This window comes from Nannospalax galili, unplaced genomic scaffold (genome assembly GCF_000622305.1).
Source record: "Nannospalax galili isolate Female #2095 unplaced genomic scaffold, S.galili_v1.0 scaffold589, whole genome shotgun sequence".
NCBI classification, from domain to species: domain Eukaryota; kingdom Metazoa; phylum Chordata; class Mammalia; order Rodentia; family Spalacidae; genus Nannospalax; species Nannospalax galili.
In genome coordinates this window covers 3,737,847-3,761,110 of record NW_008360324.1, presented here as the reverse complement: position 1 = coordinate 3,761,110, position 23,264 = coordinate 3,737,847, and positions in this window count along the sequence as shown.

Here is a 23,264-nt window from a genome sequence, read left to right as displayed (position 1 = left end):
TCTCTCTCTCTCTCTCTCTCTCTCTCTCTCTCTCTCTCTGCATGTCTCCCAGAAGGGGGCAGCATCTCCTCAGTATTTCCTTCCTCTGGCTGTGCCATTCTTTACTGTACTCTGGAAAGGAATAGTAGCAAACTCACTGGGGAAGGGGAATGAAGAGGAGGGGACAACATGACCAGTATTCTGGAGAACAAGTGTCTCTGGAGTATCATTTGCACATAGTGCCAGAGTGTCTTGCGAATCTATGCCATCATAAGACATCCGAAGGCTCAGGTCTTATATGTTTGAGGATCTAGCAGAGTTTGGGGGTCCTGAAGCCTGAAAGGTGCTAGATAACATTGAAGGTATGTAGACAAAGGGCTGTCTGGATAGGATGTGTTGCTAAGTCCTTCCTTCATCTGGTTGGAAACCTGGAAGCCATGCAGTTGTATCTGAGGAAGAATCCCTGGGAGACAGAAGAGTTGCTGGTCATTCACTTATCTGGAGCCAGTTCTGGCTGCCTGTCTAGATCCATTAAGAGGTCTCCCCACCACTCAGGGTTGCTACAATTTCATTCCTACTAATATCTAATCTCACAATGGGTATCAGTTCTCACCAATTATTGATCTGGTAGGCCGTCAATCCATTGACTTCATTCCATTGAACAAATGAGGATGCTTCATGGAGGGGGGACAGCTGCTGCCTGCTACTCTAGGTCAAGAAGGAAATGAGTAGAAAGCAAAACAGGCTGGAGATCACCAGAGATGGAGCAGAGAGGGGGGAGTCCTGTGTAATCTTTAGGATCCCCCTTTTTTCTCTAATTCTACCCACTTTGTATCTTCAGTCTATAAGAGGTGTTTTTACAAAGCTGTCCACAGAAAGCAAACAAAAAAGATTGAAGTATCTCTCAAGGGTGAGCTCTGTTGTTCTTTTCCAAAGAAACCGAAGCTGGTAGATACAAAGAAGGGGACAGACAAGGGATACAATCCAGGTTGGATGGCCTTTCGAAGTTGGGAGCAGGGAATGGAGATGGAGGAATCAGGGAGGGGCTGAAATTGTCCCCTGTGACTGAACTGTCTCAGTGGTGACAGCTTCAAGCTGCATGCTAATCCAGATTCCTGAACTCTGTTCTTGTTCCCAGGAAAATGGAGGCTAATTTAAGAGAGTACTGGAAAAGAGCCCTGGTCTAAGTTTAGCATTAGGTTAGCCTCACTGTACACTCTACCTGGGTGGTACATTTGTAATGGGTGCTGGGCAAGTGGGTCTGCAAAGGTGCTCATTCCTTCTTTTCCCTTCTCTGGGCACCTTTGAAATGGACGCCTCGCCAGTGCCAGGAAATCATCAGAATTGCTTTCGAGCCTCCGAAGGCCAGCCCGCACTCCCAGATTGCCCTTGATAGGCATTTACCTTCTATTTATGCTTCCGATCAGCGTTCGCTTTGCATTTCCTGGTCTTTGTGGTTTGTCAGCTCCTTAACCTTGCTTTAGCTTAGTTGGCGTGTGTTAGGGTGAATTATGAGAGTTAAAAGCCTCCAAACCTCTGGCATGCTGGAACAGTTCCCTGAATGTGGGTCTACTACGAACTGCTGTCATCGCAGTTTATATCAAAAACATCTCTTGCCCCCAGGATACGACTGTGTTTTCAAAGCATCTCTGTCTGAAGTCGCTTGTGTAGCGCTTCTTCCATTTTTGTCCAGTTTTTGAAGGATCGTAGCCGTATTTTGGTGTGTATGATTCTCAGCTCTTTAGTCTGTTTGCCTATGAAAACAAACCCAGAGTTTTATGGTCTAAACTCTAGTTTCAATTCTAAAGCCAACAGGATGAGTAACGTTCATAAATTACCAAATCTCACCCATCTCCTACTATACTTCTGGTGGAAGAAAATGACTTTTTTTGTCCTGCCGGGAAGCTGAGAATAGTTTTTACACTAATAGTGCAAACTGATCAGGGCTGGGGAGTCGGAAAAGCAAGTGCTAGCGGATTAGTAAGCAGACGGAAAGTGTTGCCATATTGAATGTATGTCTATCAGCCTATTCTTGCATCTTCATCCAAGAAAGGGATGAAGTGTTGCAAAACGTGGGATCTGAAGAGATGGGAAATGAGACAACAGCTAGGACCTTTAGGGCAGGACATACCATGGTTGGCCGTGGAGAGAACAACTGCTATCCAGAATGTGCTGTGGGCCTCAGCCTGGCAACAGGGTCCCTGGCTGAACCTGGTACCCAACAAGGACTCTGTAAATATTGGAGAAGTGAGTGGACAAGTAACTGTCTCTGGCTTGGGCTGGTGCCACTGAGAGGGCATCCAGGGTGCAAGGGAGAGAGGGCTTGGGCAAGTGGGACATAGTTGCTGTTGGTTGATTGAGGGAGTGACATGTGGTGAGAGCACAGGCATTTGGAATGCTCCATGCTTAAGTCCTGTAGTAATGCTTCCACTGTGGAGTACCTACTCCCTTGGTACAGAGAAAATATAGACCTCAAAGGCAGCTGAAGGGATGAAAGGGATGTAGCTTCTGCAGGGTGTTTTGCTAGATTTTAAAAAGTATTTAGTTCGTTAGTTTATGTGTATGAGTGTTTTGCCTATATGGATGTAAGTGCAGTAATATCATGCTGTGCCTGTGGAGGCTGGAAGAGGGCGTCAGATGCCCTGGAACAGAAGTTAAGGATGGTTGTTAGCCACCATGTGAGTGCTGGGAACAGAACTTGGGTCCTCTGCAAGTACAGCCAATGCTGTTAACCACTGAGCCATCTCTCCGGCCCCCCGTGGGATGGTTTTAAAAGAGATCCAAGGGGCTGGAGAGATGGCTCAGCAATTAAGAGCACTGGCTGCTCTTGAAAAAGACCCAGGTTTGATTCCCAGCACCCCATTGATAGCTAACAATCATCCATAAATCCAGCTCCAGAGAATCTGCCGCCTTCTTCTAACCTCCATGGGTGTTACATGACACGGGGGCACCTACCTACATGCAAGCAATACGCTCATACACGTACAATAAATATAATAAACACGAATTTAAAATTTTTACAAAATAAAAATAGCAAAATGGGCATTTGTGGGATAGCTAGAGAACCATGGATTTAATATATCCTGGGTCATGTTACCCCCACCTTCATCAGAATACAGCCCAGTCCTAAGGAACTCCATCCTGGTACCCTGGTAGTCATAATCCCTTCAGATACTTGGTCTCTGAAAACCACAAGTCTTTTCTCTATTACTACAGTTTTAAGACTTTGAGGCTGTCATATGAATGAAGTCATGTAGTTTGTAACCTTCTGAAATTAGTTTCTGTCCTTCCACATAATGTCTTTGAGATTCATCCAAGTTATGTGTGTTGATTAGTATTGTTATTGTTCCTTGTCTTATTATTTGGTTAAGGACTATTTTTAGCACTTGGATAACCACATGGGTAACCACAGACTTACCACTGTTTGGTTATCCATTCACCTGAAGAAGGACTCTTTGGGTAGCTTCCAGTGGTTTGGTGATTATGAATGAAGCTTCTATAAATATTCATGAATAGATTTTGAACAAGATTTATTTTATTTTATGTGTATGAGTGTTTTGCTGCATGTGTGCAAGTGTACCATGCATGCATAGGGCCCACAGAGATCAGAAGAGGGCTTCAGATGCCCTAGAACTGCAGTTTTGGATGGTTGTGAGATGCCATGTGGGTGCTGGCAGCTGAACCATCATCCTATATAAGAGCAGGAAGCGCTCCTGACCTGGCGCAGTCTCTCCTAGCCCCTCATGTACCGATTTTTGTGTGAATATAAGTATTTATTTTTCTCAGCTGAATACCTAGGGTTGGGTAAGCACCTATGATATTTTATGTTCCCATGAGCAGAGTATGAGTTCCAGGTATTTCACCAGGACTTGATATTGTCAATGTAAAAAGAAAAAACGAGCAAACAACAACAACAAAAAAACTCAAGCTACTCAAGTAGAGGAATGGTTATAGTTTATTGTGTTTTAATTTTGAGTTTGTCTCTTTTTTTAATTTTTATTTTATGTGTATGCGTGCATTGCCTGAATGTAGGTAAGTGCACTCATGTCATGCAATGCCTGCGGAGGACAGAAGAGGCTGTCGGATCCCCTGGAACTGGAGTTAGGGACAGTTGTTGGCTGCCATGTGGGTGCTGGGATTCAAACTCGGGTCTTCTGCAAGAACAGCCAGTGTTCTTAACCACTGAGCCACCTCTCCAGCCCAAATTTCTCTTAATTACTAGTGATGTTGAACATCTTTTCATGTGTTTTCTTGCTGTCCATTTTACTCTGCGAAGAGTCTGTTCAAATATTTGGTTCGTTTTTTTCTTATTACTGAATTTTGAGAGCTTCTGAATCTTCTGCATAGAATTCCTTTATCAGATTATTCTTGCAAGTGTTTTCTCTTAAACTATCTCTTTAATTAGTTTTTCAAAGAGTAGATATATTCAGTGACAAAGATCAGCTTCCTAAAGTTTTATTTTAGGGGGTCTTGCTTTTAGTGTCTTCCTGAGAAATCTATACCTCTCCCAAATTACAATCATCCTCTTTTTGTTTCTTGTAGAATTATTGTAGTCGTAAAGGTTTGCCTTTAGGTCTACAGTGCACTTTGAGCTCACTGAGTTGTACTGGATGTGAGGTATGAATCAAAGCTCATTTCTTTAGATATACATATCCTGCCATCCCAGCACCAGTTCTTGAAAATACTATCCTTTTTCCATGGAGCTGTGTTGACACCTTGGCCAAAATCAGTGTGTCATATTTGTGTGGGTGTATTTCTAAACTTCTGATTCACTGATCTGGTTATGCATGTTACCATAAATATCCACCTCGATTACTATAGCTCTATAATAAATAAGTCTTAAGAAAAGGGGAATCAATTCCCCAACTCCAATATTCTTTTACAAGTTGTTTTGGCTAGTCTGATTTTATTGCCTTTCCATATGAGTTTTAGAATTAGCTTGTCAGGTTTTGTTGTTTTTTTTTTTTTTTTTTAGAAAACTCTCTCCTGGAATTATGACTGGGATTGACATCTTTACTTTATAAATATATCTCTTTGTTTATTGAAGTCCCCTTTGCTTAGCGTTTTGTAATGTACATACTCTGTACCTGTATGTTGGGCTCCGAGCTTATACATATAGGTTGTTAAAGCTACTGAAAATAACATCATTTCAGATTTCAGTTTCTAATTGTTGGTTACCCATATCGAAAAATGTAGTTGCTTTAATACTTTGACCTTTTAGCCTGCAACCATGCTAAATTCACTCATTAGCTCTAAGAAATTTTGTGTGGATCTCTTAGGATTAAATATTAGACTTTAGCAAAAATAGGATTTCTTTCTTTAATTTGGATGACTTTCATTTCTCTTTCTTACATTACTGAACTAACTCCAGTGCAATGTTGATTAAGACTTATGAGACTAGACGTGCCTGCTTGCTTTTGGTCTTAGAGGGGAATCATTTCATCTTTCATCACTAACTGTAATATGACTCACAAGATTTTCAGAGATGTCCTTTGTCAGTGGAAGAACTTCCTTTTTACTTTCAGCTCACTGAGCATTTATATTACGAATGGATATTTAATTTTAAAAAATTTTATTTATTACTTTTATTTTATGTGCATGAGTACATTGCCTGCATGTATGTAAGTGCACCTGTGTCATGCAGTGCTGTGGAGGTCAGAAGAGAGTGTCAGATTCCTCTGGAACTGAAGTAAAGGATGATTGTTAGCTACCACGTGGATGGTGAGAATTGAACCTGGGTCCTCTGCAAGACCAACCAGTGCTTTTAATCACTGAGCTGTCTCCAGCCCCATGAATGGATATTTAATTTTATCAAATGCTTCTTGGGATCAATAGGTAATATATCTTGTGGATATTTTTCCTGTCATTTTAATGTGATGAATTTTACTGATTGATTGTGAATATTGAATTCTTAAGATAAGCCCCACTTTTCCACACTGAATGTCTCATTTTGTGCCTGTGGTCCTTTTAACTTTATTTTGGCTGCCTTACTCTCTGCGACCTCCCTACAGGACCACCTCAAAAGTATCCTTTGTCTTCCTGAGTGCCAGTTCCTTTGGTTGGACAGAATCTTCTGAGATAATTTTTCATAGGGCAGAGACAGTCTGAAGTGCACAGGGCCAAGCTTCTCGCAGGGTAGTAGGAATATTTGAATGAAGAACCGGAAGGCCTTGGCCTCTACTTTCCCATTAATTCCTGGTGGAATTTCTTCTCTCCATCATTCCCAAGATTGGAACTCTCAGGACTCTAGGTCCCAAATGTCTAACCTGTATTCATTCTGTCATCTACTCAACAGATGCCTACTGACAAATATATTATGTACAATGTGTTCTGTTCAATCCTGAGACTGCTAGGGTAAGTAAAAGATAATAGCTGACTTCACAAAACTTGCATAGTTTGGGAAAGGAACCAGACATTAATCTGATAGACACAGAGATGTTGAAAGAAGGCACAGGCTGATTATTTTAGGAATATCATTTCTTCACCTAAGTGTTCTAAGTCAAGTATTATATTATAGGGTATGGGGAGATGCCCACTAGGTAAAGTATTTTCTACATTATAAAAAATTTAAAAAGCAGAGCATGGTAGCATATGATTGTAAACCCAGCACTGGGGAGATAGGAAGGTCATTGGGGCTCGCTTGACAGTCAGCCTAGCCTACTTGGTGAGTTCCAGGCACTCCGTCTAAAAAAAAATAAAAAATAAAAAAGATGAATGGTACTGGAGGTAATGGAGGAATGATGGCACCAAGGCCATCTTCTGCCTCCACATACACATGCATATGCATATACACCTGTACCCATATATGCATGAAAGTATACACATGCACTATACATACACCCTTACACACAAACACATACATACACAAATATACTACATATTTACTCCCCCATGCAAGTATGTATACACACACACAAGAATTGTGCTGTATTATAATTTTGTATTTCTTGACCTTTACTATCAAAGTCTTTTGCACATGCTGACTGCACAGGATAATTGTAACTTTCTATCTGACTTGATGATAAACTAAGGGAAGGCTCACTAAGGGATGGTTCCATGAATTCATGAGACAGACCCATTGACATGACTTGCCATCCAAATAATAAGATGCTCTGAAGTGAAAAGTTCAGAAACTGAAAGAAATACAGCGTTAGCCTGGGGAAAGAGGAGGGGAAAGTTGCCACGCTAGTTGGACTCTGGAAATTCCAGTTCCTCCCCTTGACATGGGGACCGTAAATTGCTAAGTGACAGAGGAGGAGGAGGAGGAAGGGAAGGAGGAAGAGGAGGAGGAGGAGGGGGAGGAGGAGGAGGAGGAGGAGGAGGAGGAGGAGAAAATATGTTAAAAATATATGAGCAAAAAGAATTGGTAATGCGACTCTGGAATTCAACATAAAATAGCAGCCAAGCTAAGTCCCCTAAATGAAGTCTTGAGTTTCCACAGAGGCACTAGTCTTAAAGATCAGGGGATGGCTTAGGGGTCAAGAGTAGATACTGTTCTTCCAGAGGACCCAAGTTCAATTCCCAGCAGTCATGTCAGGAGGCTCACAACCACCTGTAACCAACTCCAGCTCCTGGGGGTTCCAACGCCTCTGGCTTCCACAGGTGTCTGAAGTCATGCACACACACCCACACAGACAAACACACAAATATACGCATAATTTTTTTAAAAGAAAGAGCAAATTGAAAATCCAAGAGGGACAGTGATTCTACTCTGTAACCATCTGTGTAGTTAGTAGTTGAACTGACATTCAACTTTAGGACTGTGAATCTCAGAAAGACCTTTTCAACTCTGCCTCTAATTGATGAGGGTTGAGATCTGCTCATAGGAACAGGATCATGAAATCACACAAATGCAGTATAGTCTCTGAGTACTGATGAAGAAAGAAGAGTGTTGGTAAAGAGCCTTCTTGAGTCTAAATCTGGAAAGTTCCAATTGCACACATTTTATTGACAGAACAATTACTATAACAAATGTTGGCTGAGTACTTTATTTTACATACACATGTCAACTAATGCAATCCTCTCATTTCTATGAACTAGATGCATAATTTCTAGTTTATAAATATAAAAACCAAGGAGGTAGATGGACATGAACCCTGACTATCTAAATATGCAGAGAGTACAAATTGCAAAGGTGGAGTTTTAAATTTTGGTGATTTAATTTAAGAGCCAGATACTTAACTACAAACGAAAATGTTTCAGTACATGAGAGAGTGCTAATTAGTTCCTCCTGTCCTTATTCCTCACTTAAAGAGATCCCCAATTGCTAGAATAAAATATTTTTCCATCTCTAGCAATCTAGTAACTGTATATTAGAAAATGAAGCAGATTTGTGTTTTAGAGGTAGGCTTTGGAATAAAAGCTGTAGCTGTCCTTGGAAGGAAAAGTCCTGACGTTTCTAAAAACTACTCATGCTGAAAAGAAAGCTGACCACTGACCCCAATTAACAGTCTTTCCTTGTCCCACTTACTCTGCTGCCCTGGGCAATGTGCCAGAGTCTATAAAGCATGCTCATTCCCAAATCTTTTATAATTCTGTTCTGCCTTTGTTAGTCTTCTGGGTATTACCATTGCCCATAAAGCATATTAAATTAATTTCTTCTGCCTCACTTGACACTTATATTTGAGAGGCAACTCTATGATCTGGCAGGTGATTGTCTGAAAAAAATTCTAACTTCCTATCAAGTGAAGAGATGGGTACCAGCTTCTTTGGGTCACACAGCACAGGGCACGTTCTTACTTGGTTGTCTCATTGTAACTACGTACAGTCAATAGAGTTACAAATTAATTGTCCCTTCTAGGATTTAGCAGATGATCCATCAGAAGGTGATAGGCTTGGGGAATTTTACTCCAGATGTCCACGTCCATATCCCTACTGAGTTCTGGTGGGTAGAATTTCTTTATATCCTTTTCCACAAAACTCAAGAAGAATAGAAAAGAAATCAGTGGCTTCATATCTCACATTCATGTTTGCCATATAGCTTTTATGATATGGTTCACATAGCTCTCATCTTTGTTTTTATTTTATGGAGATCAGTATTGTTAGTTCGTTCCTTTCTAACTCATCTGAGGTAGCTGTGAAGGGATAGAAGCAGTCATGAAGCCTACACAGAAATAGTCACCAGAGATGGTAGACGTAACTATGAAACTTCCTTTTTATCTGCATTTGAAAGTGTTTTTACATGGGCTGTATATACATCTGTTTACTACATCCTTAATGAATGCCTACCACATGTCAGGTCCCAATATACATCTTATCAGGATATAGCAGTGATATAAAAAAACAAGAGCTTTGTCCTAATGAAACTCATAGTGGAGGTTTTCTTAGTGCTTGTCATCATCAACCACCAGGGAGACCAGACCAAGATTCACCAGTCTCATTGTATGGTCATGATAAGAAGTTAAGGCCCACGAAGTTTGAATATCCTGCCTAAGTATACAGGGAGGGAGAGTATCAGATCCCTGGAAAGCCTAGGTACCCTATATCCTTGCTCACTGTTCTTTCTACTGTACGATACTGCACAATGGAGACTGAGTGGAACCTCATGACATCATTTCATTCATCACCTCTGTTCCCTCCCTCCAACTCAATCCTCATAGGAAAACCACATGTCAAGACAAGCAGATTCTAGAACCTGCTTTTAAGTCATCCATGCCTTCCAAAGAGTCATGGATCTTACTGTCTTGAACTCCTGTTATGTCTTTAATTCACATTTGAGTTTAACACTTCCATGTCTAGAACTGTGGACACATTCCTAAATTGAATTCAGAACTCTTTTGTCTCAACAAGCAATAGAGGGTTTTCGCCGTCTCTTCCCCCTATTTTAGTTCCTCTTACATTGTTAAAAGCACTGCTTTACTTAAGAGACTGAAAGTTAATGTCTACAACAAGATTTAAGAATAAGTGTGGGAGCAGTTGGTGAGTTCATGGTGGGGGTTGGGGACTTGGTGATTTGTAGTCAGACCAAGGTTTTGGCAAGCTTCAGTTCACTAAAACAGTCCTTGAAAAAGGAAAACAGAATAAGAAACGTCCACAGTTGTTTTATCGTAATGGAACAAGCTTGAGATTTGCAGCAAACACCAGAGTCCATCTCAGCTCAGCTGTTTAATCGTTATCTTGGGCCAGTCACTTAAAAGTCTCTGAACATTCATCAACTTCACCTATTAAAGGCAATACTAATACCTTGAAAGGTTTTTGTTAAAGAAAATGGTAGAATATTTGTAAACGGGACTTTTCAGTCACAGAGTGCCATGCATATGTTAGTTATTAGTGTCATGTCTATTATTGTACTATGCAAGAGATCAGGGTGCTGCAAATGCTGTTTTGTTATGGCATTCTGTTACAGACTATTCAATTATAGTGTGTTTATGGGCTATGTTTAGCTTCTACCTCCAGAGTGCTGAATTTGCTTTCCCATTCCTAACGTGAGAAATGACACCTGGCCCATTTCTTGCTCAGGGAGGAATGAAAACGCTAGTAGGTATCTCCATGACAGCAGAGATTATCGTGTTTGCCCTGTATGCCTAGTGCCAGGAACAGTGTTGTTCCTATAGCAGACTCTCAAAAATATGTGTGGAAAGAAGGAATAAGTAGTGAGAAAAAGTGTCCACATGAATTTTGTTTGTAGAAAACGCAACCATTGAATCTTTGCGTGAAACAGAGATGATGTCCTCATGTTATGAGAAACAAGGAAGGCCAGGTCCGATAGGGCTTTGGCCTAAAAGCAGAGGACATGTGATGCCAGCTTAGTCCCAAAGTCTCCCAATATTCAAATCCTAAAACATCTTGGCATGCTTTCTTGCAAGAGCTCCTTGACTCCAACCTGGCCAGTCCTTTGCTTGTAAAGGTGACAAAGCTAAGAGTGGGTGACTCAGGAAGCTGGAGAGATGGCTCAGTGGTTAAGAACACTAATTACTCTTCCAGAAGGCCTGGGTTTGATTCCTAGCACCCACATGGCAGATAACAACCGTCTATAACTCCAGGTCTAGGGGATCTGACACCCTCTTCTGGCCTCTGCGGGCACTGTATGACACAGATGCACTTATACACATGCAGGCAATACAGTCATACACTAAAAATAATAATAATTTTTTTAAAAAAGAATAAATGACTCAGAAGAAAACCAGAAACTGGAATCTATGCCTTCAGATTCCTAAGGAAATGTTCTTTGTCCTTCTAGAGAAAAATTACATAATTTGAAAAGTATTTGCCTGATTTTTTTTTTCTTTGAGCTTAGTAGTTTGCTAGTTTGCCTTACATTGCCTTGCTCAGGTTTAGAGAGAAAACATGCTTCTTTGGAAATGGAGTCAGGGTCTTTGATTTTTTAAGGGAATGCCTGATTGCTTAAAGAATTTTTTTTCACAAAGAAATCACTGGCTTTCCTAGCCGTGCCATGACATTAAATATTACTGACAGTCTCTTTATCCAGCCCATGTGCTTTTTTCGTTCCCTCTTGAAATTGTCAAACTGACATAATTAACTAAGCTGTTAGCTAAATAAATCATTGGATCTCAGGGAGAATTTTTACTGAGACATCAGTGCCCCCGCACTGCACTGTGTGAAGGACTGTCAACACCACACGATAGATGTATGGCAAAGGATCCTGTCTGGGAGACAGCTCTCTCTTCTCCCCCTGCATCAAAAATGGCTGTCAGGCTAAAGAACAGATGTCAAGGAGTATATGTGAGAAAAGCACTAATTCCTTGGAATGCTTCTATCTCACATAGTTCATGGAGTCTGAAATGGTTCAGGAAATGGAGGTGAAGAGGCCAGGGATGGACTCAGAGCACAGTGAGCCTCCAGCAGGCAGCACTAGTGTGCTAGACTTGCTAAGGTTCAGTACTCTGAGACAGAGTAGTCACCAACCTTCAGGCTTGCCTTACCTCCGTCCTTATTCTGAGGTACAGGGACATACTGTCACTGCTTTACTTTTATTTTTAAGATTCCCTTTCAACTCCCCTGTATGGACATCTGCCTCCTCCCTCCCTCTCTTGGTCTCTATGGCCCATGACTGAGCCACTTGGTGAATATGTAACAGGTATTGTTTAGCTCTCTATCCAAGATGCTCTGTATTTTAGCAGAATAAAGAGAAACGTGGGCCAAAGATGCTTGGAGGAGAGTCTTAGGAGTAAAGTGATGCCACACCTGGGTTATATCAGAATAAGAAACTGATGCTGCAAGTAAACCGGGGTGGTGAACCTGTCCACGAATCCAAAGCGACCTCCCCACCCCACAGAAAATGAACTGCTGTTCCCACACAGTTCAATTAGAAATGTGGCTAAGGGCCAGAAATTTGAAAAAGAGATTATAGATTCATTAATTAAGGTCATGTTTACACCTCAATCGTCAACTGTAATGATTTGTTTAACCCAAGGTCTCCTTCGTTTATTATGATCATTATTGCTTGGCTCAGGTTTTATGGTTATGAATGACGATTCTGTATGTGAGCCTTTATATTCCAGAGAGAAGCACAGGCTGGCTCTGCTACTGTATTTTAATAGAAGGGAACATTTCCTTAAATATTTGTTTTAATCTTTAGTCACCTTTTATTTCAAAGTTGTAAATGGCATCCAACCAGCAGGTTTGCTCCTATGCGTCCCTGTTTACCGACAACTTATCCAGATAAAAAATATAAACAATGGCCATATCCCCCACTCACAAAACAGTTTCTTGTTTTCTAAGGGGTTGGAAGGTTAGTAGTTCTTATGATGAGATGTTATGGAATCTAATCTCACCATTAAAAAAGAGATCCATTTAAGGCTCTGTAGAGATGCAGTGATTTGGGGGATGCTACAACTCTCCCTCTGATTTGCTTTTTCTAGCTACTTAGAGAAGGCCACTGAGGGTTTGAGGGTTTTTTTGTTTTGTTTTGTTTTGTTTTTTTTCTTGGAGCCGACCTTATTTCTTTATCTTATGATGGGGATATAAGAAAGTAATAGGGCCACATTGTTAACAGGGGATCAGAGTTCACCTGTGTGGGCCTGTTAAGGTCATGGGAGAGACTGAGGACATTAAGGAACTCCATGAATCATTCCATTCCTAGGGCTTGAGTAACTCCAGCAGTAGAGCCCAGGGATTCAATGCCTTTGCCTTTCCTACTATAAGGAAATGGAGCTTTCTGGGTTGCTTCCTTGGAGTATTTTCATGTTCTATGAAGTTGGGCCATCCTTGATTAGAGTGGTTAACTCTCATCTAACCTGCTCTGATCTAGAATAACATCTAAACCAGGTTTTTGTTGTATTTCAACTTTGACTACATGATCACATAGACCCTCCCACGGGAGTCAGGATTCAAGGAGGGTTGCCAGTGAGGCAAGCGTGAAGGGCATACTTGTACAACTGACAAGTGTATTTGGTACTTGTTTGGATCCAGGTTCCATCTACCCAACCTTCACTTAATGTTAGAGTCCTAAAGACATGTGGGACATATTATCCCTTTTTACCATGATCCCATGTCAAGCTAATAATTGCATGGTTTTCTCAAAAATCTTAGATTATCCTCAATAATCATCTTACTGGGGCTTAATATAGACTGCATAGCATCCCTATATTCTATAGATTTTCCACTATCTGACTTAGACATTCTGAGCAACTTTGGGACACAAAATAGAGGTATACACACTACACCCTAGATCATCTGAAGAAGCCCCTCTGGTTTGCAATCCCGATCGAAGCTGGCAGGTCTTTGGATTACTTGGTCAATGGATTGGAATTGCACACTCCAATGTGTTATTGTGATCTGCAAGATCAAAATCAAAAGGGTAATTAGATTTCCTTTTTAGTATCCTCTGATAGAAGTTTCAGGTTCTCCTTCAGAAAGGATATGAAATAGCCCAGACTCTCCCAGACCTCCTAGAAACATTTATGGTGTGATAAACCTCAAAATTTTATAGGATTTTTCTTATACTCTGATACTCATGTAACTTACCTAAGCACTGAGTTGGTAAGTGATCATACACAACCTCCTATGGGACCAGAGGATTCATGGAGGGGTAGTAGTGAAGTTACTCATGTAGTTGACCAGCACAATGTCTTGTGAAGTGATGAGGAACTGACTTTCCTATGGACTTCACTGGGGCACAGAGGGCTTATACAGCACCGAGGACAGACATGAAGTTAGAGTGCTGCCCCTCCATGGCAAAAACACATTCATTTCATGAATTTTTGTTTACTGAAGTAGAGAAAGCCACATTCTAGGTCATATGGACTAACTGATTTTCTCTAATAAGCAGGGAACATTCAAATGCCAACCAAATAAGATCATGTGATAAGTTTATTCCTTTTAGTCATTTTTAAAGAAACTTCTTTTTCATTTATTAATTGTGATTTGACTATGAGATGTCCCCCTATGAGTTTATGTGTTTGAACACTTGGCACTGATGTTTTAGGAGATTGTGGACAATTTTGGACTGTGTCCTAGCTAGCAGAAATGGGTTGCTGGGAGCAGACTTTAAAGGTAATATCTACTTCTGAGTCTGGCCTGAACTTTCTCATTCTTTATCGGTCAAGTTGTGAATAAGCTGTGTTGCAAGCCCCCACTGCCATGAACCAAGCTGCTCCAGCCGTCAGGCCTCCCCACCATGATGACCTGACAAACTTCTACAACTATGAGCTAAATTAAGCTTCCCCATCTGAAGTTGCTTCTCTCACAAATTTGGTCATAGCAATGAGAAAAATAACCAGTATACTAATTCACATGTCGAAGTGATTATCTTTGTGTTATTCAAAGTTGTATTAGCAGTTCTAAATTCTGAGATCCATTCTGAGGTGTTACATTCCTAATGACATAGCATTTTGATGAGGAAATAGAGTTCCAAGAACTTCCATTTGACTTTTTCTATAACACAGTTGCTCCTGTCATAATAACGCTTATTCCATGGCTCAGTCCAGAAACCACTGCAGAAGAAATACTGTTGTAGTCTCAGAAACTCAGGCAATAAATATAGATATGCACCACAAAATGACGTTTCAGCCAGCGATGGACCACATACACAATGGTGTCCCACAAGATTATATTACCTACTGACATAGACATCTTAGTTTGTTTAAGTACACTCTATAATGTTTGCACAATGACACAACTGCTGAAGGACAGATTTTTTAGAGCACACCCCCATCATTAAGTGATACATGACTGTATTGGGTCCCACTAAAACAGTCAGGAGTTTAAGTGACCATGAATTCAATCTTAATTTTATAATTTTTTATTATTTTGATTGTGGTAAAATATACACATAATAAGATTAGTATGTTTGACTATTTTAAGTATGAAGTTTAGTGGCATTAACTGTGTTTACATGATTTGACATCCATTACTATCTCTCCTGAGAACTTGTCTTCCCAAACTGAAATCCCCATCCTATTAAATACCTGTCCACTGCCCTCAAGCAGTGCCCTCCTTATGACTTTTACTACTCTTGGTATATCATAGAATGGAATCGTGTAGAATTTCTCTTTTATATGGATGGCTTATTTTACTTAGCAGAATGTCCAATATCTATCCATATTATAGAATATATTAGAATATCTTCCTTCTTAAAGACTGAATTAGTGTATTGTCTTATAATTATATATGTATATAGTACTTATCCTGTCTTGAATGTTGTTGACTCATCTCTGAATGAACAATTGTTATGCTTCCAGTTTTTGGCTTTTGTGAATAATTCTTCTATAAATAAACAGGTTCACAAATAATGTGTTTGAACTTCAGATATCAATTCTTTTGGGTATACATGCAGAAGTGGAATGTTGGAGTATAGGATAGTTCCATTTTCAATATTTTGATGAACCACTGTACCATTTTATACAATGGTTGTACCATTTTACCGTCCTACCAGCACTGCAGCAGGCTTTCGATTTCTGTAAGATTATAGTGTGAAGATACTCATAGGCATTTACTCATGATAAACCTATCTCAGTGTCACTGTTTTCTTCTTTCAGATTATTCAGATTCTCCTTTTCTCTAATACACTAAGAATTTCAGGCATATAAGCTTTGTTTGTGTCACAGTATAGTATGGCTCTTAAAGAATATGGTAAGAACCAAACTCAGCTGTGGCTGAAAGTTACTTATTGAGTCCACAGAATAGAGGCCAAATGGACCTATATTAATATAACCATCTCAATCTAAAACTATGTCCTTCATTTCTTAATCTGGGACCCTCAAAAGTTATTTCTGTGCTTATGAACCAAGCACATCTAAAGCAAGTCAGAGGAGTTATCCCAGGCATTTCCTAGATTGGTTTTGCAATTGGAGTCCTTGGGGGGTATCTAGTGATCTGTTGATAGTTATAGGTCAGTAGGCAATTATGGGTAATTGGGATGAGACATGAAGAGAACTGGCTTATCAAAGGAGTTACATGGTTTTGAGGCAAAGCTTAGCTGATGAATCAGGTGTGGGGATAGCAAGCATTCTGTCCTTGGTCATAGGAATGGATCCAAAGGCTCTTAAGGCACCCTTCCATAGGACCCATTACATTTTTCTGCTTCCCAGTCACTCATAACCAGTCTCCTGACTTTCATTTAGGACACCTCATAATGTTGTTGTCCTGGATAGCTTCAGTTGTCAACTTGACACACTTAGTTAGAGGGAACCTCAATTGAAGAACTGTCTCCAGTGGATTGGCCTATAGCCCTGTCTGTGGGTCATTTTCTTGATAGTTAAGTGATATTGGAGGGCCCAGCCCACTGTTAGGAAGTGCTACCCCTGGGAAGGTGGTCCTGTATTGTATAAGAACACAGACTGAGCACAGGCCAGGGAAGCAAGCTAGTAAGTAGCACACCTCCATGGTCTGTGCCTCTGGTTCCTGCCCTAAATTGCTACCTTGACTTCTCTTGATGACAGACTGTGCTTGTAAGTCAAAAACTTTCCTCTTTCCTCTCCAAGTTGGTTTTGGTCAGTGTTTTTATCACAACAACAGAGAAGCTACCTAGAACAGTTATGAACTGTTATAAATTGGCAGCCCATATGGTTAAACTGTGAGACTCTTTTGAACTGAACCCTGTGCCTACAAGACAGAGATTCTTTTAAGAAGGCCATGGGAAATCCTTGAGTCTCATTATGCACCTTGGATCTGAAAACAGTCTCCACACAGCACATGCCTCACATAGTCTATGTTTGTTCAATGAAATAAACATTCACTCTCCCAAAGATTTAAAAGGCTTCAGTGAACACCATTCAAGAAACCATAGATGGCCCATCATCCTGACTTGGGCCTAGGCCCCTTTGCCCTGTGAGAGAGCTTCTGATTAGCCTGGTAAGTTAGTCAGATAGTGCCCATTTGGTTGCCATTGCGCTTCCTTGGGATCAGTTCCTTTTTCATTGCTTCAGGGCTCACATCTACCCTGCTTAGCTACTCAGAATCTTCCTATTTGGTCCCCATCTTCCTGCTTCACAACTAAGCCAATTCACAGTGACAGAGAGCTCCCGACTAGCCTACCTGGAACTGTCTCACCCTTCCAATAAAAAATCAAAAGGGAAAACCTGAAGCACAGACCAACTAACTATTCATATCTGATCAGAGAGCAACCAAGCTCTCAACAATCAAAACAGAACCAAACTTCTATTCAACAAAGGCAGGCTAGACTTTCATATCAGACACACATCCAGGAAAAGAAGTCCATATGCCCAAATCTCTAAAGAATATAGATATAAAAATTCTGAAAAAAATACTCACAAATCTCATACAGATACCTATCTAAAAAATCATCCACCTGGATCAAGTTAGCTTTCTTCCAGAGATGCAAAGATGGTTCAATATGCATAAGTTAATAAATGTAATAAGGCACATAAATGTACTTAAAGACAAAAATTATATGATCATTTCAATAGACTTAGAAAAGGCGTTTGACAAAATCAAACATGCATTCATGATCAAAGTCCTAGAGAGAATTGAACTGGAGGGAACATTCCTCAACAAAATTAAGCCTATAAAACAAAGGTTCAGCCAAAATCATTCTAAACCAAGAAAAACTTGAAGAATTCTTATTAAAATCAGGACCCAGACAAGGCTGTCCACAATCTCCACTTCTTTCTAATGCAGTGTTTATAACTCTATAATTAGAGAAAGAAGAAAAGAAATTTAAAGGGGTACTAACTGGAAAAGAAGAGGTCAAATTATCCCTATTTGCAGATGATATGATTTATATATGAAAGATCCCAAAAATTCCTCCAGAAAATTAGAAATGATCAACACTTTCAGCAAAGTGGTGAAATACAAAAAAAATCAATTACAAAAAGTCACGAACATTTCTATATGCCAATAACAATCAGAAAAAGAGTTCATGGACACACTCCAACTCACAATAAGATAAAAAAATATCTAAGATTAAACCTAACCAATGAAAACTTTAACTCTTTGAGGAAAGAGATGGAGGAAGACATAAGACAATGGGAAGACCTCCTGTGCTCAGGAATTGGTAACATTACTGTGAAAATGACCATCCTACCAAAAGCAATTCATAAATTCAATGCAATCCCAATGAAATTCCCCATGACATTCTTCAGAGAAAGAGAAAAAAAAAAAGATTCTAAAATTCACGTGAAATCACAAAAGACCCCAGATAGCCAAATCCTGAGCACAAAAACCAGTGCTGGGGAGTTACCATACCAGATCTCAAACTATATTACAGGTGATAGCCATTAAAAATAGCATCATATTGGCACTGATAAAGACATTTAGATCAATGGAACAAAATATAAGAGCCAAACATAAGTTCACGCAGTTTTACCCGCCTAATAACAATAATTGACAAAGGTGCCAAGAACATACACTGGAGAAAAGATAGCACCATCAACAAATGGTGCTGGGGAAACTGGGTCTCCACATATAGAAGAATAAAATTAGAATCGTATCCATCACCCTGTACAAAAGTCAACTTCAAATGGATCAAAGACCTCAATGTGAAATCTGACACTCTGAAACTGTTAGAAGTAAACATAGGCAATATACTGAAAAGCATAGTTACAGGAAAGGATTTACTAAATCATGTTTTGGTCGACCCCTCAAGAATTAAGGTCAACAATTGACAAATGGGACCTCATATAACTAAAAAGCTTCTGCATAATACTGGAAACAATGTAATGAGTGAAAAGGAATCCCACAAAGTGGAAGAAAGTCTTCATCAACTATACATCTAACAGAGGATTAATATCCAGAATATACAAAGAGCTTAAAAAATAAAGAACTAAGAAAACAAATGATCCAATTAAAAAGTGGGCTGTGGGTCTGAACAGAGAGCTCTCAAAAGAAGAAATAAAAATGGCTGAGAAATACCTTTAAAAGTGCTCAACATCCTTAGTGATTAGGGAAATGCAGATAAAAACTTCTTTATGATTTCCATCTTACCCCAGTCAAGATGGCTAAGATCACGAGAACAAATGACACCAAATGTTGGTGAGGATCAAGGAAAGGGGAACAGTCATCTACTGCTGGTGAGATTACAAACTGGTGCAACCACTGTGGAAAGCAGTGTGGAGAGCTCTTAAAACACTAAAAATGAATCTACCATATGATCCAGTTGCACCACTCCTTCACATACACCCAATGGACTCAACATCCTACTGCAGATATACTTGCTCAGCCATGTTTGTTGCTGCTCTTTTTATAATAGTTAGGAAATGGAAACAACCTAAATATTCCTCAACGAATGAATGGATAATGAAAATGTGGTCCAATTTACACAATAGAGTTCTACTCAGAGGCAAAGAAAAACAAAGTCATGAAATTTGCAGGTAAATGGATGGAACTAGAAGCTGTAATACTAAATGAAGTAACACAGACGTGGAAAAACAAATGACATATGTTCTCTCCCATATATGACTCTTACGCTCCAAATCCTTAGATGTAAGCACATACCTTGATGTAACTGCAGGAGCCAGGAAAATGGAAAGGAATCATGAGTATGAAGTGGAAGAGCCAGATCAAGAGAGGGGGATAGTAAGAGACGGGTGTTATCAAGGGTGAAATAGGGAAAATGGGGGATGCTTTAACTGGGGAGGGAATAGGAAGAGTTATACAGGGGAAGGCAGTGGAGAGATGAATAACACTTAGGCAGCATGAAAAATCAGAGGGAAATGTATTAGTTCAAAATAACTGAAAAACACACATACAATATGTGTGTAACTGAAAGCTATGTAGCAAAAACACAGTGCCAGGCAGGGGAAGCCTTTCAATTTGTTAGTCATCATTGTCAGGGACTCCCAAAATAACACAGGCTATTGCCACAGCCCTCAATTGCCTCTCAGAACTTGAAACTAAAACCCTATTCCTGAAGATAGGACATACTTCAGATACAGGACTTGGAGCAATCAAGGTGGAACTGATCTGGAAGCCTCCTCCCTGAAGACTAGCTCCCATAGTCTCAGAAGATGCTATGCAAACTGCCAGTGGAGAAAACCAATCAATGTTTCCATGCAGCTATAAAGTCTATGAAATCACAATTACCAACCAAGTAAATAATCTCTACTGGTTCAGTAGTGGCACTTTTATCTTGGGGGTAATCAACAACTGTCTAATTGGACTTATAACCTGTTCAACGGGAGGAAATTCATGTGTGGTATTGTAAATATAGCCAAATACACATGGCTGGAGAGGTCATTGATTCTAGAGAAAAGTCTATTTTTGTCCCACCCATAGATCAATGTAATTTCTTACTATATTCTAAATATGTGTAATTTCTTACTATATTCTAAATATTTACAGACAAGTGTACCTCTCACCACTCGTAAAGATGCTTCTCTTTGAGACAGATGGAGACTATTATAAAATCCCACCACTGATCAAATGTAGACAATATGTGTCTGTGAGATGACCATCCCAAAGTGACACATCTATAATGCATCCTCCACACCTAAGGCTCAGGGAACATAGCAGAAAATGGGGCAGAAAGAACATTCATGCATCTCTCTCTCTCACCAGCGAAGCTTCCTAATGCAACAGATGATAATTAACCCAGAAAGTCACAACTGGCCAAAGTGCAGAAAGTAAGAGGTTGCAGAGAATGTGTTCCCGAAACAGGACATCTGTATCAAACCTCTGCCACCCAAGGCACAGGGACCACTGGGGAAGAGGGAGTGGAAAGATTGTAAGAGCCAGAGATGGTTGATGACCACAAGGAAACAGAATTTTCCAGATAACTGGAAAGTAACTCATATGAATTTACAGCAATGGTAACAGGATGCACAAGAACTGTGCAATCTAAAGCCAGATAAAAACCCAGCACGGAAGTAGGTAAGTGGGTAAGAAGCTCGAACCTTAGCTGAGGGTCTACTGGTGATTAATAACTGCCAGGAAGGAAAAGAGAGTGTGACGGTTTTATTTAAGGGTGTGATGCTAACCAGGTTCCAGTGGATGGACATACATCAAGGGACATTTGGGGACACACACTTGACTCAATAGGTCTTAACATATATGATACAGCACATGACATCTGGTGAGGGGGCTACAAGAAGTGTACAGAGAGAGGAAGGGGTCTTAATATGATCAAAATATATTATATGAAATTCACAAAAATTTAACTTAAAAAAGGAAACTCGCATCGTTTGATTCCATGCCCTATGCCACAGATTGTGAAATCATTTATTACTGCTCAATTGCCTTTTGTCCAAAATTGGCCTAATTCTCCAACTTACATATTCCTCGATAACACTGTCTGGTACCAATTTCTGTGTTATTTAGAGTTATGACTATAAATAACACAAACTAAGTTTACTTAAACTATATAATATTTCTAGAGAGACATCTTGAAGGACTCCAGTGTGCTCACACAAAGCCCTATGCTTAGAGGCATGAGGCTTAGTGCTCCGCAGTCACCATCTTGAAACTGGTGTGTGTGTGTGTGTGTGTGTGTGTGTGTGTGTGTGTGTGTGTGTGTGTAGGCTCCAGAGGACAACCTCTGGTGTCCTTCCTTAGACTCTCCATCTTTTTGTTTGAGACAGTATCTCTTATTGACCCGAATCTCTGGATGCAAAGTCCATCACATGTTCTGCTGCCTCACAATTTTTCTCTCCCTTCTTAGGGCTGCACCCCATGTTTTAAGAACATATAGGGAGGAGTTTCTCCTCTGCACCCCAAAGAAAATGCTTCCCTAGACTCAGAAAACCTTGTCCCCTCATACCCCCTTCTCCTGGCCCCTGACCGTTCCCTCTTCAGGTGTGGTGCAAATGTATGTGACAACATGCCCAACGCTCTGGTTTTGTTTGCTTCTGTTTCTGCCCTTTCTTCATATCCCTAATCCCTTTTATTTGCAAACAAATTTGTATGTAGGCATCCAGTGAACTGGTATGAACCTGACTCTGATTTGCTGTGTTTTGTTCTTTTCTTTCTACAGAGAATTTTTAGTTTCTTTTTCTACAATAACCACCAGTTCCTCCTCCCTGCCCCCACCCATCAAAGCCCCGGTGTAGAAAGTCTAAGCTCACAGTTGAACTACAGACACCTGTTCTCCTGACAAGTCAGGCCCCATCCTGTAAAATCCCTGAACTGAGAGAAGGGAGAAACATTGAGGAAATGGTAAACTCTTAGCACTCTGAGGTTCTGCCTGGCAGGCAACGAAAGTGTGATCTGTGAAACACGTCATAGTCACCAACACAAGCTCAGCAAACAGGCCTTGCTTTCTTTACTAGAGTTGGACATTTTCTGTCAAGCCCAATCTCACTTCTGAGGTGATTGACTACCTGTTGTAACCCAGAAGGTTTCCCCTGGTTCCCAGAAGGTCCAGACCCTCCTGCTTTCCCTATAGCAGGTTACTTTTTTGTTAATCTAAAGTATAAAATTGGGTTCTGGAGAGAGAGCTCAGTGGTTAAGAGCACTAGTTGCTCTTGCAGAGGACTTGGGTTCGGTTCCCAGCACCCACATGGTGGCTAACAACCATCCGTAACCCCAGTTCCAGAGGATCTCCATCCTCTTCTGACCTCTGTGGGCACCGCACAACATAGTTGCACTTTACACACATGTAGGCAATAATACTCATAAACATTAAAATTTTAAAAAGCATAATTGCTTTATTAAGTATGTGTATCATTAAGTATGTGCTATTAAGTATGTCTTAAGTTTGTTCATCAACTTTCAATAAATTATAGTATGTAAAGAAATATAAATACTTAGTTGCAATAAAATATTATCCTGATTTCATCTTTCTTTACTGCTGAGTAAAACTCCATCGTATATATGAACCACATTTCCATTATCCACTCATCAATTGAGGGACACCTAGGTTGCTTCCATCTCTTAGCTATTGTGAAAAGAGCAGCAACAAACATGGATGGACAAGTGTCTCTGCAATAGGA